We start from the raw sequence: 19,168 nt of genomic DNA on the forward strand, positions 1-19,168 counted from the left end.
ACACAGGAATAACAAACATTTTCTACATGTCACAAGAAGGCACTGAGATATTAGTAATGGAGAGCCTAAAACATTGCTTATTCTACAAAAAGCAAATGAAAATGGTCAATCACTTAATACAACACAACCATCACTGATTTGTTAATAAGCACTTAGGACTGTTAACCTTTCGCTGAATTATTTTTACATCAAGATTCAGATAGTAAGTGTCTAAACCCACTAAGTATTTGCCAAGTGAGACTGAAATAATCCAAGGATGACTCCAAGGAGCATACTGGAGAACTAAAAAACATAGAGAAAGAATAAAGCTCTGAGCATAAGGCCCAGATGTGTTAGAGGGCATATTCTTAAATCTCATCTGATTGTGTCACTTAATTAATTTTAGGTGAACCTAGATTACTTCTTCATGATAATTTATGATGAGCAGAAGGTCAACAAAGACTCAATAGAGCACAAGACCAATTTCAATAACTTTTGGTCAGGTAATATTCTTTGATAAGATTAGCAGAGAAGTTAAGTCTCAGTGTTTCTCTCCTCTCTGGAAGAGAATGAAAGAAGTGGAGAAAGGCAGAGAGATTCCCAGTTTTCTGGAGAGGGTTTAATCCTGACCTCTGCATCCTGTTCATTTTTACCACTAAAATCTTGTAATATAAAGTAACTCACATTAAATGAAAGGGAAGTCTTCCCTGATTGTACATCAGGGAAGCTGACGTACAAATAAATAGATCACATTTTTATAGCTCTAATTACCAAAGATTGTGATTGTCACACACACAGAGGGAGAGAGAAAGAGAAAAATTAGAGATACTTATGGAGAAGGTAAAAGTGAGAAGCTGTCAGGTGTTAAGAACTATTCCAATTCTGCTCAAGTATTAACAGAATACCAGATATTTCCAGTAAATCACCTTGACTCTGACTGACCTAGGACACAGCAGAATTTAAAATGAGCCACACAATAAAAATCACTCTCATATTAGGTGATTGGTAATGCAGTGTAAGGCACTGAAAACATTAGACCATATGGATAATCTTTATTATCATTTCCAAATGCTACATAAGCCAAATGCTTTCTTGCCTACAGTTATTATAAACTTTTAATTTCATACTTTGAAGACAGAAGGGTTTCACTAATAAATTGTTGCCCTTTTTATTGCTTTAGTTCTTGGAAAAAATAATACATTTTTAAGCAGGAAAATAAAATTCACCCATATGAACACAAAAGCTGTAAAGCTCTTGAAGTTAGCAAGTATTTTAGAATTCTCTCACGAGCACACAGACCACGACCTTTCCCCACACAACCTCCTTTTCCAGGCTGTGCCATTCTTTCATTCAGAAACTGGCCTGAATGTTCCCAACAGGTGTTCGGGACAGAAATATCAGCAGGCGCAGGCTCCACAGCTGCAGTTAAAATAACATATTTTCTTTCCACTGTTAACTCATTGTAAGAGCATCTTTGGACTACATCCTCACAGGAGCACTGTGGAGGGCTGAGCTAATTAGCTCCATAACTCAGGCAAAAATCATCCCTTTCTGAGTCAAATATCTTGGCTTAGTCTTGGACTGTTTTATGCAGATAATGGCTTCATTCTTCTCTTGTTCTACCTCTGAAGAAAGATCCTCAAGTTTGCCCATCTTCCTGCTTTATCTTGCCAAGCTTGTTCTCCTCTAATCTTTTCAGGTCAAGAAATAATAGCAAATGTGCTTCTGGCACTAATGTTGATGGGAGGTGGTAGCAGGTGGGGGGAGTAGATGTATATACCTCCAAAGGCTGAGTATGTATATTTTCTAATCCTCCATATATGCAAACTAATTTCAGTGATCCAAGGCTACACCTTGTGCCTTTCCCTAGCTCAGCACAAAAGAAACTGAGGACTCATGTGGAGGATTGATGAGAGTCTGCTCAAAGAGGTGTGGCCACATACATATATATTTAAGTTCATATCCATTAAGCACCTTTGTTTCGTTTTGTTTTTTTGGTCAAGGTGGGCTATAGGAAGACTCACAACTTGATCTATGAAATCCACACAATCCCAGTAAAAATATCAGAAGATTATTCTGTGCACATAATTCTGAAATTTATATGGAAGAGCAAAGATTCAAGAATATCCAATACAACATTAACAGAGAAAAACAGACTTAGATGTAACTGACAGTTCACAACTTTAAGACTTACTCTGAAGCTACAAAACTCAAGATAGTTTGTTACTGATAAAAAATATGAAAAGAGCAATGAAACTGAGTAAGATCCTAAAAAAAGATACATAAAAATATAGTCAACCGATGTTTTGGTAGTTTTTTCAATATATTCTGGAACTACTAGATGCCCACACTAAAAAATAAATATTCTTCATAAAAATTCTTCATTAACTTATAATGGATCATATATCACATGTAAACAATGTTATTAGAAGTTAATTATAGGAGTGTTTCTCAAACTTTTCCAAACCGTGGCCTACATCTGACCTTTTTCTTCCTGTGACCTCCAACATCTACTGGCTGGCCACCTATTGTCCTGTGAATTCCATTTATGCTATTTTCACCTGTTATCCCCTTATAATATCACGAGGATTCACAGAGGGTGTCATATAGTTCCAGGCTGAGAAAAATTATCTACATGGCTACACTGATCAGAAATTTTTATTTATTGTATTTAGTATATTATTTTTAAAAATTGTTATTTTTTGTGTCACTGTGAGATAGTTATAAAGTTATTCATTATCAGATTTCAGTCATACAATGATCCAACACCCATCCCTCAACCAGTATCTATTACCCACTATCAGTGACCCCAGTATTCCTCCTGCGAACGCTTTCACCCACCCTGCCTCTATGGCTCTTTGGTAGGCATTTTCCTTCTCTCCCTCTCTCCCTTTCCCTCTTCCTCTCCCTCTCTCCCCCCCTTCCTCCCCTCTCTATTTTCTCTCTCTTTCCTTCTGGACACTATGGTCTGCAACAAAGATACTGAAAGGTTATAATGTTTGTTCCTTTACCTACTTTCAGCAAGCAGTTCCTATCCAGAGTGATTCTTTTCAACTATCTTTGTCATAACGGTCCTTCTTGTGATAAGCTTTCACAACTGTGAACTATTCCTCCCTGCCCATGTTTCTACTGTCCTTGGATATTAGTCTTTCATTATGTTTTTTTTTATTCCGCAAATGAGTGCAATCATATAAGCGAATTTCATAACTTAATTTTTCCTAACTGTTGCATAGTATTCCATTGTGTAGATGTACCATAGTTTCTTTACTCAGTTGCCTGTTCTGGCACATGGGTTGTTTCCAGATAGTCAGTAATTTTAAATCTTAATTTTCTGGGCCTCACCCAGTGGTGCTTAGGACTTACTCTTGGCTCTTTGTGCTCAGGGATCATTTCTGATGGTGCTGAGAGGATCACATGTGGTGCCAGCGATCAAGCTGGGCTTGCCTACATACTATCTCTCCAGTTGTTGGCAATAATATTTTAATAGACAATAAAGGCACAACTTATGAATAAATTGATGGGTAAATAACACCACATAAAAAGCATTTTTAAAAAGTATATTCTGTGGAAGACAAGGTTAGTCAAGGAGACTATGTCACTGGTTGAGGGAAAATATCTTCAAAAGACATACTGGGTAAAGGACCATGATCCAGAAGATATAATGAACTCAAAAACATACAATAAAATATTCTTTTTAAAACAATAGAAAAAACATTAGATAATCTCACTCAATGAGATATACGAATGAAAAATAAGTGTATAAAAAGATGTTCCACAGTATCAGTCATCAGGGAAATACTATTGAATACAAAGACATGCTACTAACACCTACTCATGATGAGCAAAATCACCAGAATACTGAACCAAATGCTAGCAAGAATGTGGAACAACAGAAACTGTCATACATAGTTGGTCAAAATGAAAAATGATATAATTACTTTAAAAACACTTTGGTGGCTTCTTTAATAATAAAGGCTTACCAAATGATCTTTGAAGATAAGAAGGAACTCTGTAATTTCAGTTTAATTTTGCTAATGAACCTAAAATGACTTAAATAAACATTAAAGACTTCAATACTACCTAATCAGAGGAAGAAAAACATTTTGGTATTTTAACTTTCCAAGCTAGAGTAAAGGTGGGAAGGGAGACAAAGATGGAGTGAATTAAACATAAACAGGTGACTGAGAAAATGTCTATTCTCTCCAATATTTCTTTATTTTTTCTAGCAGAAAAGCAAAACTGAATAATAGAAGTGAAGAAAATCAAAAGTGAAGAAAATCTACCTAAAATTATTTATGGGAGTCATAAATCAGAACCAGTAAGGAAAATAGAGAGAATAAGGAGAACTTCAGCAACATGTCATTTGGAAGAAAGAGCAAGACAGTTTCTAATCAGAAGACCTGAGCGCTGTTGGAAAAAAAAAACAAACAAATAATTCCTCCTCTGAAGTGGAACTTAGTGCCAATTCTAAGAAGAGAAGAACAGAAGGGTATACTAAGCAGAAGAGTATCTGCTTCTTGAGAGTATTCAAGATTAGAGTATCTAAGAGTCAAACTTATCACTCTAATTAGAACACTAATCACTCTCCTAGTTTTTCGCTATTCAGAGTAACAGAACAGGCTTAGTGAAGGGCATGATGCCCCTGGCCCATCTCTTCAGACCCCTTGCGAGGTCAGGCTATGCCAACAAGAATATCACTGAGAAATTACTTTGTGACATTGACCTGGATATCAGCTGTTGGCTACAGAAAAAGTATCTCTACTTTAAAATGATATGCTACTTAAAACTATACAGGGATGCAAAAATTGAATATTTACAAGTTGATAAAGAAATAAAAACCAAAAGGCAAATTGCTTTCTGGTCCTGACTTCTACAATTAAAATTGTACTTAGATTTAATCAAGAACTGGGGCAGATGCTGGAATCAAGAAAAAAAATTCAATTTTTTTCACTGTAGGGATGAAATAGATATTGACTGAGCCGAAGAATGCACACAATATACCAAGTTACCAAGATATAAATGAATAAACCTAATGGATCTAGGGGCAATTGCCTTAAAGATGAATCTGTGAGAATCACCAGACAATCTTGTTTTGTTGCTTTTAGAGAGACTTTTAAGAACAATACTCAGTACTCTGATATAACAGATCATTGAGGAAACTACCATTATTATGCTTCTCTGAGAGGGAAACTGAGGCACATAAGCACAGTGTTGCCCAAGGGAACACGGTTAGAAAACTGGCATTGGTATTATTTTCTTATACTGAGATAAAATAATTTTTCTAAGATTGTCATTGACATCAATAACCAAATGCTATTTTTTATTGGTTGCTTAGATCTGGACACTGGGAACAGAGACTAGTTTACTTTGGCAGTTGGTACTTCATAGTTGTTGATGGAAGTAAGAATGTTTTTCCAGCATTGCTAATTGTATTATCCTTTAAAGACACAGCTCTTACCCAGCTTATAGGGAAGACTCATTAACTACCTACCTGCTGATTTTCACTGACTAGTAAACATTGACTAATAAACATACTATCTCGAAGACAACTGTTTCGTGTTAAGGAAATGAGAATTTAGATTTTTACTGGGGCTCTGATTTAGAGCTTATCTTTTTGATCATGTGATGAAATTAAATGACAGGTGATGTGACTAAAGGAAGATTGGAGAAGTGTTTAGCTACTACTGTCTCTCTTTTGATTCAGAAGTGGCGACAGATTTTATTAGCACATCACTTTATGCTACAGCTTTGTTTCTGATAATTCTATGGCAAAAATGTCTGAGAGTTTCCTCCTTGTTAACCAGGACTTCTGCAAAAGGACAGGGCATGGGGCATAAAGAACCAGATGGACCTCTTAAGAAAATAGCTATCAGGAAACTGTCAAATTTACCTTTGCATAGATATCCATGCACACATATAGGCTTGTATATTTCATGCTGCAGAAGTATTATATGTCCAAATTATAGACATTCATACACAATTTATAAAAATTTATCAGACTCAGAAGTTGAACATTAAATATCATTATCTCTCTATAAAAAAAGCAAGTTGAAATTACATATATTACATCAGCAATAACTTCAAAATCATATCAACTTTCGTATGATTCTTATAAGGACAGTCATTATCATGAGTTCAATAATAATAAATATAAAGAATAAATAATAATCCTAAAATTTTCCTATTATTTGATTGATTGATAAATGATTAAATTTAAAGGATAAATTATGTTATTCATTGCAATAATTCGGGAACTCATAAATTAAATCAACATATGAGAAAAAATTGGTGGCGTATGGTGTTGGAATATTGTATACATGACACGCTGTCATTGACAGTACTGTAAATCATAGTGCACAAAATCAAATTTAGAAAGAGAAAGTATGCCCCTGTGCCCTGAGGCCCTTCGCAAAACTGCCCCCAAGTCGGCATCCTGCGACTTGGGCTCTTCAGGACCCCCACCCCCACTTTGCCACCGCTGCCAGTCAACCTCAGCACCGCCCTAATTCACACATCCTGCCCAGATTGTGGGGGCATGTCCTTACGTCAGGAGCCCTGGCCTCAAAAGGGGGTGTGGCCTCCCTTCAAAGCGGTTGTGACTCCCCTCTCAATGCATTGCTCACTTATGTCACAATTTATGTAACCTACTCCTTTGAAGACCATCGTGGCTTTCTTATAACTATATGCCAATCGTCAACTACCCTATCCCATCCTAACTTCACAAAAACTGTCAGTGAACACAAGAGGTTGCACAAAAAACCTTTATAAAGAGATTACAGCCCCAAGTCTTCAATAGGAGCCCTACATAAGCCAGGAAGAGCGCCTAAGTATAAGACCTGTAACAACATGAAGAAACAGTGAAAATTCCCACCACCAGGAGAGAATGAAGAAAAACTTACAGAAGCCTCAACAGGGACTGCTCACAAATACAGCCTCCTCTCAGAGAATTCAGAGAGGAAATCGTGAAGATGATTGATGATCTCAAAGCAACTATGGAACAGACATTCAATAAATTCAGGGAGGATATGAACACAGCATTGGAACGGACCACCAAGATAATACAGGAAGAAATAAGAGCAGAAATCTCAAAGCTACGAACAGAAGTGACTCAATTAAAGGAATCGGTAGATGAAATAAAAAACTCAGTAGGAGCCCTCAACAGTAGAATGACCTCAGCCGAAGACAGAATTAGTGAGCTTGAGGATGAGCTACAGAAAGCATAGAGGCAACAACAAATAATGGCAGAAGACCTCAAAATGGCTCTAGGGCAAGTCAGAGTCCTAGAGGATGACCTCAAGAGGAACAACATAAGAGTTGTTCAACATGGGAGTACCAGAAGCACAGGAAACTAATCCCAATGAAAAAACCACAGTCAAAGACATCATTGCTAAGAAATTCCCAGAGCTAGAGAGTGCAGGCATCCAGATCCAAGGAGTCCGAAGGGTGCCACCTAGAAGAGACCCCAATAAAAAATCTCCAAGGCATATCATAGTCACAAGGATGGATGCCATAGATAGAGACACAATACTGCAAGCAGCAAGGTCAAAGAAGGAAATCACATACAAAGGAGCACCCCTTAGATTTACAGCAGACCTATCAGAAGAAACCCTCCAAGAAAAAACTCAATGAAATGAATGCCTCACCAAGAATACTTTATCAGGCTAAGCTCTCACTTAAACTTGAAGGAACCACACATTACTTCATGGATAAACATGGAAAAACCCTACGAGAACAACAAACCCTACAGAAAGATGACACAAAATCACATGACAATAATCTCTCTCAATGTCAATGGCCTAAACGCACCAATTAAAAGACACAGAGTGGCAAAATGGATTCAGAAACAGAACCCAACATTCTTCTGCCTACAAGAAACACACTTGAACAGTCAGAGCAAATACAGACTTAAAAGTCAAAGGAAGGAAAACAATCTTGCAAGCAAACAACTCCCTCAAGAAAGCTGGGATGGCCATACTAGTATCCGACAACATATATTTCAGAGTGAAAAAGGTTAGAAGGGACAGCGAAGGTCATTTTCTACTCATCAAGGGATATGTACAACAGGAAGAAATCACACTCCTAAACGTACATGAACCTAATGAACGACCAGTTAAATACTTAAAACAACTCCTAGCAGAATTTAATGGGGACATAACTAGCACCATGAAAGTAGTTGGAGACTTCAACATTGCCTTATCACCTCTGGATAGATCAACAAAAACAAAACTCAGCAAGGAAACAAAGGCTCTGAAGGAAGAAATGGAGGACAGACGGCTAATAGACATATACAGGACTTTAAACCCCCAAAACAAAGAATACACTGTTTTCCCAGTGCACACGGAATATTCTCCAAAATAGACCAAGTTCTGGGTCACAAAACATACCTCAATAGAATTGGGAAGATAGAAATTGTATCAACTATCTTTTTAGACCATGATGAGCTAAAAATAGAAGTTAATCACACACAGATGTGGAGAACCAAATCAAACACCTGGAAGTTAAACAACTCATTGCTGAACAATGAGTTGGTCACAAAGGAAATCAAGGAAGAAATCAAAAGATACCTTGAAACAAATGAGAATGAAGACACAAACTACCAGAACCTATGGGACACAGCTAAAGCTATGTTAAGGGGAAAATTTATAGCCCACAAGCATTTCTCAGGGGGAGAAGAAAGGGCCTACATAGATGGCTTGACTTCACAGCTCAAGATCTTAGAAAAGGACCAGTAGAAGGAACCCAAACCGGAGTGAAGTAAAGAAATAATAAAAATTAGAGCAGAAATTAACGACATGGAAACCCAAAAAACAATCTGAAAGATCAATGAAACAAAGAGCAGGTTCTTCGAGAAAATAAATAGGGTCGATAAACCACTAGCAAGACTCACAAAGAAAGAGAGAGAGAGAACCCTAATAAACCGAATCAGAAACGAAAAGGGGGACATCACAACAAAAGTTAATGAAATTCAAAAGATCATCAGAGACTACTTTGAAAGTCTGTATGCCACAAAACAAGAGAACCTAGGAGAAATGGATAAATTCCTGGATTCCTACAATCTCCCAACACTGAACAAAGAAGACTTGGAATATCTGAACAGACCCATTAATATCAAGGAAATTGAAACTGTGATCAAAAGTTTCCCCCAAAACAAAAGCCCAGGCCCAGATGGCTTCACCAGCGAATTCTTCCAAACATTTAAAGAAGACCTGTTACCAGTTCTCCTCAAGCTTTTCCAGGAAATTGAAAAACCAGGTACTCTCCCAAACAGTTTCTGTGAAGCACATATCTCCCTAATACCAAAAGCAAATAAAGACACTGCTAACAAGGAAAACTTCAGACCAATATCCCTGATGAACAAGGATGCGAAGATCCTCAACAAAATACTAGCAAATAGAATCCAACAACTCATCAAAAAAGATTATACACCATGACCATGTCAGATTCATTCCTGGGATGCAAGGATGGTTTAACATACGCAAATCAATCAACATAATCTATCACATCAATAAAAGTAAAAATAAAAACCATATGATCATTTCAATACATGTAGAGAAAGCATTTGACAAGATCCAACATCCATTTATGATGAAAACTCTCACCAAAATGGTTTTGGAGGAACTTTCCTCAAGATAGTCAAAGCTATCTATCACAAACCCGTGGCAAGCATTATCCTCAATGGAAAAAAACTAAGGGCCTTTCCTCTAAGATCAGGGACAAGACAAGGATGCCCACTCTTACCACTTCTGTTCAATATAGTACTGGAAGTACTTGCGATAGCAATTAGGCAGGACAAAGATATTAAGGGCATCCAGATGGGAAAGGAAGAAATCAAGCTCTCACTATTCGCAGATGATATGATACTATACCTAGAGACTCCTAAAACCTCCATTAAGAAACTCCTAGAAACAATAGACTTGTACAGTAAAGTTGCAGGCTATAAAATCAATACCCAAAAATCCATGGCCTTCCTATACGCAAACAGTGAGATAGAGGAAGATGACATAAAAAAACAATGCCATTCACAATTGTGCCCCAGAAAATCAAGTACCTCGGAATGAGCCTAACTAAAGAGGTTAAGGATCTCTACATAGAAGACTACAAAACCCTACTCCATGAAGTAAATGAAGACATGAGGAAATGGAAAAATATTCCCTGCCCTTGGATAGGAAGACTTAACATTGTCAAAATGTCAATAAAAGCACTATACAGATTCAATGCTATCCCCATAAGGATACCCATGAGATTCTTCAAAGAAATAGACCAAGCAATCCTGAAATTCATATGGAACAACAAACACCCATGAATAGCTAAAGCAATTCTTGGTAAATATACGATGGGAGGCATCACCCTCCCCAACCTTAAACTCTCTACAAAGCGGTAACAATTAAAACAGCATGGTGCTGGAACAAGAGCCACAGACCAATGGAACAGGATGGAATATCCCTACACACCACCCCAATTATATAACACCTAAATCTTTGATAAGGGAGCAAGAAATGTGAAGTGGAGCAAGGAAAGCCTCTTTAACAAATGGTGCTGGCATAACTGGCCAACCACATGCAAAAGAATGGGTTTAGACCTCGACCTGACACCATACACAAAAGTCATATCAAAATGGATTAAAGACCTCAACATCAGACCACAATCTATAAGGTACATTGCAGACAAGGTTGGAAAAACCCTCCATGATAATGAAGCCAAAGGTATCTCCAAAGATGACACGGAACTAAGCAATCAAGTAGAACCAGAAATAAACAAATGGTACTATATTAAACTAAGAAGCTTCTGCATCGCAAAAGACACAGTAACCCGAATAAAAGGCAATCTACAGAATGGAAAAGGATATTCACCCAATATCCATCTGATAAGGGGTTGATATCAAGGACATATAAGGCACTGTTTGAACTCTACAAGAAGAAAACATTCAGCCCCATCAGAAAATGGGGCAAAGAAATGAACAGAAACTTTCTCAAGGAAGAAATACGAATGGCCAAAAGGCACATGAAAAAATGTTCATCATCACTAATCATCAGGGAGATGCAGATCAAAACAAGTATGAGATACCACCTAACACCACAGAGACTGGCACACATCCAAAAGAACAAAAGCAACCGCTGTTGGAGAGGATGTGGGGAGAAAGGGACCCTCCTACACTGCTGGTGGGAATGCCGACTGGTTCAATCCTTCTGGAAAACAATATGATATGGTCGCTCCTCAAAAAATTTGAAATCGAGCTCCCATTTGACCCAGCAATACCACTTCTAGGAATATACCCCGCAGAGGAACAAAAAATAGCCAAAATGACATCTGCACATGTATGTTCATCACAGCACTATTTACTATAGCCAGAATCTGGAAAAAACCCCGAATGCCCAAGAACACATGACTGGCTAAAGAAACTTTGGTACATCTACACAATGGAATACTATGCAGCTGTCAGAAAAGATGAAGTCATGCACTTTGCATACAAGTGGATCAACATGGAAAGTATCATGCTAAGTGAAATGAGTCAGAAAGAGAGAGACAGAAATAGAAGAATTGCACTCATTTGTGGAATATAAAACAACAGAATGGAGGCCTAACACCCAAGAATAACAGAAATAAGTACCAGATTTGCTCCATGCCTTGGAGACCAGCCTCACATGCTGGGGGGAAAGGGCAGCTCAGATAGAGAAGGGAATACCAAGCAAAAATGTGGTGGGAGGACCCGTTTGGGATGGGAGAGGTGTGCACGGAGCATACTATAGACCAAACACATTGGCCACCCAAGACCTCATTACTAACCACAATGCCCAAAGGGATAGAGGGAACATAGGGGAATGCTCTGCCAAAGAGGTGGGGTGGGGAGGGGAATGGGGCAGGAGGGGGTGGGAGGGATGATGGGGTCATCAGTGGAGAACGGGCACTGATAGAGAGATACTCAAGCTATATATGGCTGAAACACAAGCATGAGAATATGTGAACCTGTATCTGTATCCCCACTGTGATTCATTAATAAAAAAATTAAAATAAAAAAGAAAGGGAAAGTATAAGAGAATATCGATAAATATATCTTGCATAATAATGCAAGAAGAAAAATAATTTCTATATGCTCCAGAACTAATTTTTTTTTCAGATTAACAAAGCTACAAATAGAATCCACTGTTTTCTAGAAGCATGTAGTATCTAAAACTTTTCTAGCAGTAGAGTACTCAACCATTGAAGTTTTTGTCACTCTTGAATTTCACAAGAACCTGAGTAGTAGTTCATATACACTTGGGAGTTACTGATTTAATGCTCATTCAGCAGAAATTTCACCATGTGCTTATATAATTATTAGCATCAGCTATGTGAAGTCAGAACTTTTGCCTCTTCTACTCACAATGTGCTCCCTGTCAAAGAACCAAGAACCAAGTCTGGAACATGGTAATCAACCAACCAATACTTTTTATTGTTATTTGATTGACTAACCATAATGCTGTATTTCCTAATCATAAACTATAAGATGGACACAAATGTGTGGAAGACAGGGCTGGGATTCTGATCCATATGTAGTGACTCCTGGGTCAATCCCAGGAGTTTCTCAGCTTCTTTTCATACCTAATCTCAAATGGTATACAGCTTTACAATTTGAAGGAAAAAGGAAAGGGAATCTTGCAATTGAAAAACACACTATCATTCATGAATATAGATAATTTACCTTTGAGTTTTCCTCAGTTTTGAGGAGGAATTTTTAATAACACTGAAGCATGTGTTTGTGTGTGTGTGTGTGTGTAAGTGTGTGTGCGCGCGCGCGCGTGTGTGTGTGTGTGTGTGTGTGTGTGTGTATGCATGCACAGCGCATGCATGCCCCCGTGCTGGCAGTGTGGAGGAAAGTGGTTGGTTGGCAGAAAGTGATTCATAGTGGGCTAGAAGGTCATACCTGGCACTGCTCAAGGATTATTCCTATCTCTGTAACCAGGGATCACTTCAGGCATTGCTCAGGGGACCATATGTGGTGCTTAAGATTGAATCTGTGTTGGTAACATGCAAAGCTAGTGCCTTAACTATAGTTCTATCTCTTTTCCTGCCACTCCCCCCAATTTTTTAAAATGTATTTAACAATATTAAAATCCACTAAATTATTAGTCTCCTTCAGTTTAACCCGATTACATGCTCAGCCACCTCTCCCACTTTCCTAGGTTATCTTCCTTTGCTACCGAGGACAAGTTACTATGAGCTCCACTTTTTCCTATCTGTCCCTGGCACAAGCCTTATTTTACATTGGTTGAAATCCAGAGGGTGAACTCATATTTTATAAATGTTTAGAAATGTTTTCAGATGTGTTTCTTGTGAATACACGTGGAAGCAAGGACCACACAATTCAACTCCCAGATCTGCCTGCAGATGAAAGTCCTCCTGACAAACATTTCTTACACTTGGGAGTAGCTCATTGCTCATATGAGCATGCAGAGTAATTTACCGAACCATTCAAAGAGTTTTAAACACTAAATAGTCAGCGATAAGAGGAAGAGACACAGTATTCTTCATAGCTAATAATACTTTGTTTAGTTTTATTTCCCACAACAGGGCAGTATGAATCCAGAGGGACTGAACCAGTGAGGGGCAGAAAATAGGAAAGGGCTACAGTCTACAACCGAGAAAAATGGGAATAAAGTGACATTACTGGTACTGGGCTCCTGCTCAAAGTCAACTTATGCTGATGAATTCCATATGTGCACATTATCTTGAAATTTAACAGTTTTAAGACGTGTCTCTCTGCAGCAATGGCACATGCTTGGTCCTCTGTCAGAATACAAATAAAAGTGAGAAAAAAGGATTTTTTTTAAAAAAAATGTGTGTAATATTGGAATAGTACTCCCTGTTTTCTCTTCATGGAGTTTGTTGTTAAGCTCATTAAAAGAAATTCAAATTATCGCTATATAACAAAAAGCCACTGGTGTCAGAACAAGAGGAAATCAGAGCCTAATACACAAGCAAACTTCATATTCTATATGTACCCTAATTTTCAGTGATGTTCTCACAAAATCCAGGTGACTTCTTGGGTATACAAAGCTAAGTATCCAAGAAGCTCAAAAATATGAGAATACGATAAAAAATTAAAAATTAAGATATGCCTTACTTAAAATATAGCTTCTGATTAATTTTCTCAGGAGCAAATACAACTTGCTTCACTAACAACCATCATATAATACAGAAACTAGAAGAGATTATTCTAAAGGAATTTGTGTTAATATAGGAGGGGGAGCTCCTCTTACTGAAATTTATGTATCATTCACTAGGCAGAATGGTTTCTCAGAGATGTGCATCTCCTAATTTCATAACCTGTAGATGTTATGTTATATTACATAAGGAATAAAGATTTTAAGCTGCAGGTGGAACTGAGATTGCTAATCAGCTGACCTCAAGCTATAAAGATCATTCTGACTTATCTTGGAGCATGGGTGTTAAGTTGAAGATGTGGTGTAGAAAGAAATGTAGAAAGAAATGTGGTGTAGAAAGAATTCAATTTATCCCTGGTAACTAGGAATCTGGAGGAAGGAGCTCAGAAGTTTAATCAGGGTTATTTACATTTCAGCACAAGGGCCACACCTCCTGTACCACCTCTCCAGCCTTGTCTTTCTTTACTCATGTCTAGATATGTTTCTACATTTATATTTCTAATACTTAAATATATAAACAGCAGAAATTTTTCCCTCCAACTTATAGTTTGTTTTAAAAATATTTTACAGGAAAGTTTAGCATATAGCAGTTTATAATTTTGGTGTATTCAAGCTTATCAGTTGAACATTTAATCAATGAGAAGAATCAGGATGTTACTGTTTTGAAATACTTAATAAAATAATAGATATACACAATCATCATCAGTAGCTTAAAAAACCATTAGTGAAATGCCGATGTGGAACTTATAATGGATGCATTAGGTTGGCTATCCTACCCCACACTAATCAATTAAAGCATTATATGGTTCCTGATAGAATACAATGTCTCACCTATGAACAATTCTCACCATATAACAGATGAATTAAGTCTTGAGTTCTTGCCGCAGTTCACAGAAAATATAGATAAAAGGACATGTCAAATGACAGTACAAGATTGCATCAGCCAAGTTCAGGATGTGGAAAATTCTATAGAATGAATGGTTTATTTAACAGGTAAATGAGGTAGAGATAGAACACACTATGCCATGTTATGAATCATAAATTATATATGATAGATTACAAGACTTGCTGAAGAATGAAAATAAAAATCCAGGTTTCCATTACTTTCATTCATTCCCCCCACCCCAAGTACTTTCTGAGAATGACCACTAGTTTAACAAGTACAGAGTGAGAACTTTTATGTGGACAATTTGATTTTCCCGTATTTGAATGAAATTTGGAGAGGTACGCTCATGCCAGATAAAACCACAGGAGGCTTCCAAATGCACAGATCAAAGGGTTACAATAACATGAAGTTTGAAAATAGAAAAATAACTTCCTTCTTGTTGAGCGGCTCATCCTGGAATGGGATTCTCCTCTTTCTCATTCTGCCTGCTTGGGACTCAAGTGTTAAAGGATTGAAATAACAAGGGAAAAAAAACTAAGCTTGCTCAGGTGATAGCTGGGTGTTTCCGAGGAGCAAATAGCACAGGCTTAAAAGACATTTCCTACAATGTCTGACAGCCTTTCAAATTACTTTTCTCTAACTAATTAGCATTTTAGAAATATTGGGTTTAATCATTAAAGAAGCCATCTGCTTATCTGGGAGCTGTCTGGTCAATGGTGCAAGTGACTTTCAGGAGATAGGTATACTGAAGGCACTGTCTATTCTTGTGATATCTGAGGGAAAAATGGAAGTCTACACCCCATTCCTGCCCCATCTAGTGCAGACATAATGGACTCTATGTGCTGTGCTGAGCTGCACTTCACTCACTGCAAGGAGCTAAAGGGGAACTGGCACTGGGTGAAAATTACTTGAAAGCACCCCCTCCACAAACTCTTGGATGCAGAGAAGGGATTTATGGCTCTGCTGATTTTCTGACACACCTATTTTATCCCGATGGCAGCAGACATAGACTAGCATCTGACATAACTCATAAGTTTTAGATTGTGTGGAGTGTTATCTCCTGTAATCTGAACTGTTAAGATTCCTGGGGGATGGGGGTCCAGCAAAAATGGGCCCTGATCATCCTTGATCACACAGAGATTTTTCCAATCCTGTACTTCATAGTACCTTGGTTTCTATGCTAGGGTTCTACTGTGAGGTACTGTTTGCTATTGTCAGTGAGAATGCATACAGTGGTTTTCTAGTGATGCTTAGACCCAAACTTGGTTAATATCACTGTATCACTGTCATTCCGTTGCTTATCAATTTGCTCGAGTGGGCACCAATAACATCTCCATTGTAAGACTTGTTGTTACTGTTTCTGGCATATCAAATATGCCAAGAGTAGCTTGTCAGACTCTGCAGTGTGGGCGGGATACTCTTGGTAGCTTGCCAGGCTCTTAGAGAGGTTAACACAGCTGTAACATTTGAGATTGTTGTATATTAAGGTTTGTAAAGTGTGACTTGGGCTATGGCTCAGGTAAAGGACCTGCTTCCTAGCACTGAGGCAGTAGCAGCAGCAACAACTGATTGACAGAGCTGAAAAACTTGTTGCTAAAATGTCCATTGGTAAGACTGGTTGAATTTCTATTCAACAACTCTTCATCATTGATTCAAAGCCTCTGTAACATTTTATTCTAACAAGATTGAGTAATGATTTCTTAAAATTTCTATCAAAGGTCTGTATATTTCAGGGTTTATTTATAGTCAACTAACTTTTAGAGAGACACAAGTATGAATTGCCTCTAGTGAAGTTTCAGAGTCATTCTATGAGAGATCTTAGAGGTAAAGATGAGAAGTTCTGATGAGAAAAGTTTTGATGAGCAAGAGAAATAATATGATACAATGCAATGCACCATAATAGAATATGGCATGAATTAATATAATATAACATAAAAGGAAATTATAACATGATACAACAATATACAATGTAGTGTTATATTTTAAGGAAACAAATTTTCCTTTTTTTCTTTTATTTTTTACATACTTCTGTTAGTCCCTCACTCTGCCTGTCCAATGACTACTTCTTATTTCATTGATTAGAAGAGACATCCAGTCTTCCAAAATAATTGATCAGTGTTGGTACTTTGGTGTATGACAGGCACAGAAACGTCCTTAGTCTTGTTTTCCCAGGTGCATGATGGAGAAGGCATTAACCTTGTTATAGGGTGAGTATGAGGAATAAATGAGAGGACAGGTATAGCACAGTTCCTGACACTTGGTAAGACCCACTAGCAGAAGAAAAATGAGATAGAATCCTTTTATTACATCTGAAAGTTGTTTTAAATAACACTGATGCTGCATCTCTTTTTTTCTAGTATCTGTTCATTGAGCATATCATATACCCCACCCACTGAAAGTTCAGAAAAATGTCAAGTGCTTGGCATAACAGGGTAGATGGGCATGTGAAAACAAGCAAAGAGGCAACACCAGGAACAAGGAAACACAGGCTCTCTGCAAAGTACCAAGGGACACAGGGAATGAGGCATCGATTTAGTATCACCGCCAGGATATTTTTGTGATGTCAATTCTAATCCTACTCTTCTATGACAACCTTCTCCAAGTGTACTAGTTTTTTAAAATAAGTACCCTTTCAAGTCACAGTTGTTGGGGTCTTAAGTGGGGATATAAGTTAAAAGAGTTTGAGTTTAGCAACACATCTTAATTTTTTAAGGACAATCACTTGAGTATTTCATCAGACTACAATCACTTTGGTGGTTGGGATATTATCTCTTAAAGGTTTTTGCAATCTCTGATGAATAAACCACCCTCATTGGTAGTTTTAATTAGAAAAGAAGTATAATGTTTAATAACACCCAACAGCAATAAATGCTCACATTTAATCCAATTTAAAGACAGGTATTAAAAACAGCAGTGATTTTTGGATAGGTAATATAAGGAATGATCAAAGAAAACATCTCTCTTACAAAGTGAACCAGCAATCATTGTTACAGGGGTCAAAACAGACACCCAAGAGCTACATTAAGTCTTGGCTCTTTCAAGGTTTATTTAGGATAAACTTCTTAACTTTTAAAAGGGAGAAAGCGACAGGGAAGGGTGGGGGGCAGGAGGGGAAGATGAGAAATATAAGGAAAAGAAGAGAGAAAGAGAGACAGATTTAGTGGATTCAGTCACTACGAATTGGAATTTTTCCTGATTCTCTCTTGATCACTATTTCTGTGGGGAACATGTGCCTGGGAATGCCCCAAGCCAGTCAGCAGAACCACTGAGGCCAAATTTTTGCTTTTTTTAAAAGAAAAACAACAGTAACATCAACAAAATCCAGCAAGAACTACCTTGTGCCTGTTTGTGTGTGCATGCGCGTGCACGCGTATGTGCAGTTGCAGTGACAGGCAAGTAACTTTTATGGCAAGTTTTGCTATCTAAAAGAATTCTGTTATTAACAGTGGTGGGAAGTGGTCACTCTGATGGAGGGTACCATATTTCATTGCATTATGCATAAACCCTATCAGTAACAGTATTATAAATCACAGTACCTAAAATTAACAAAGTACCTGTCATAGAGGCAGGTTGTGGGGTAAGAGGGAAACTGGGACACTGGTGGAAAGAAATTGACACCGGTGATGAGACTGGTGTTGGAACACTGTATGTCTGAAACTTAACCATGAATTACTTTGTAAATCATTGTGCCTTAAAATAAAAAAATATATATTAAAAAGGATTCTGATAAATGGCTTGCATTATGTAATACCTGCAAACCCAAACAAACCCAAAATGCAAGTTAGTATTCATGTACATATAATAGATTTAAGTTCAATGTCTAGAAAGTTCTTGGAATTACTAGTTCCTATATTTCTTTTAGTCTTGTTTTCCCCTCATATCTTTTATGTCCTTTCCCTTGAACATCATTATATTTCTATGATAGTGTCATATTGAGTTTTGCAATTTTTCCTATAAAAATCTGAAGATGTTACAGTGGAATCTTTCCTCAACTGAGTACGAAGTGAGCACAGATTAGCATTTGCAAAAAATCTGAAATGAGAGAGAATGCCTGCCTGGGGCTGGAACTCCCTTGTTCCTTCCACACCCTCAACACACTAGGGAGGAAATCCTGGTTTTTAGATTTTCTTTTGTGAATTCTAAGAACAAATTCTAAAGTGAT

The 19,168-nt window shown here is 37.5% G+C and overlaps 1 protein-coding gene across 11 annotated transcripts in view; it reads right to left on the minus strand.

Moving 5' to 3' along the window:
• Positions 1–19,168, minus strand: part of PTPRM (protein tyrosine phosphatase receptor type M) — an 853,909-nt gene that overhangs the window by 166,594 nt on the left and 668,147 nt on the right. The window lies entirely within an intron of this gene.

This window comes from Sorex araneus, chromosome 2, assembly GCF_027595985.1.
Source record: "Sorex araneus isolate mSorAra2 chromosome 2, mSorAra2.pri, whole genome shotgun sequence".
Lineage (NCBI taxonomy): Eukaryota > Metazoa > Chordata > Mammalia > Eulipotyphla > Soricidae > Sorex > Sorex araneus.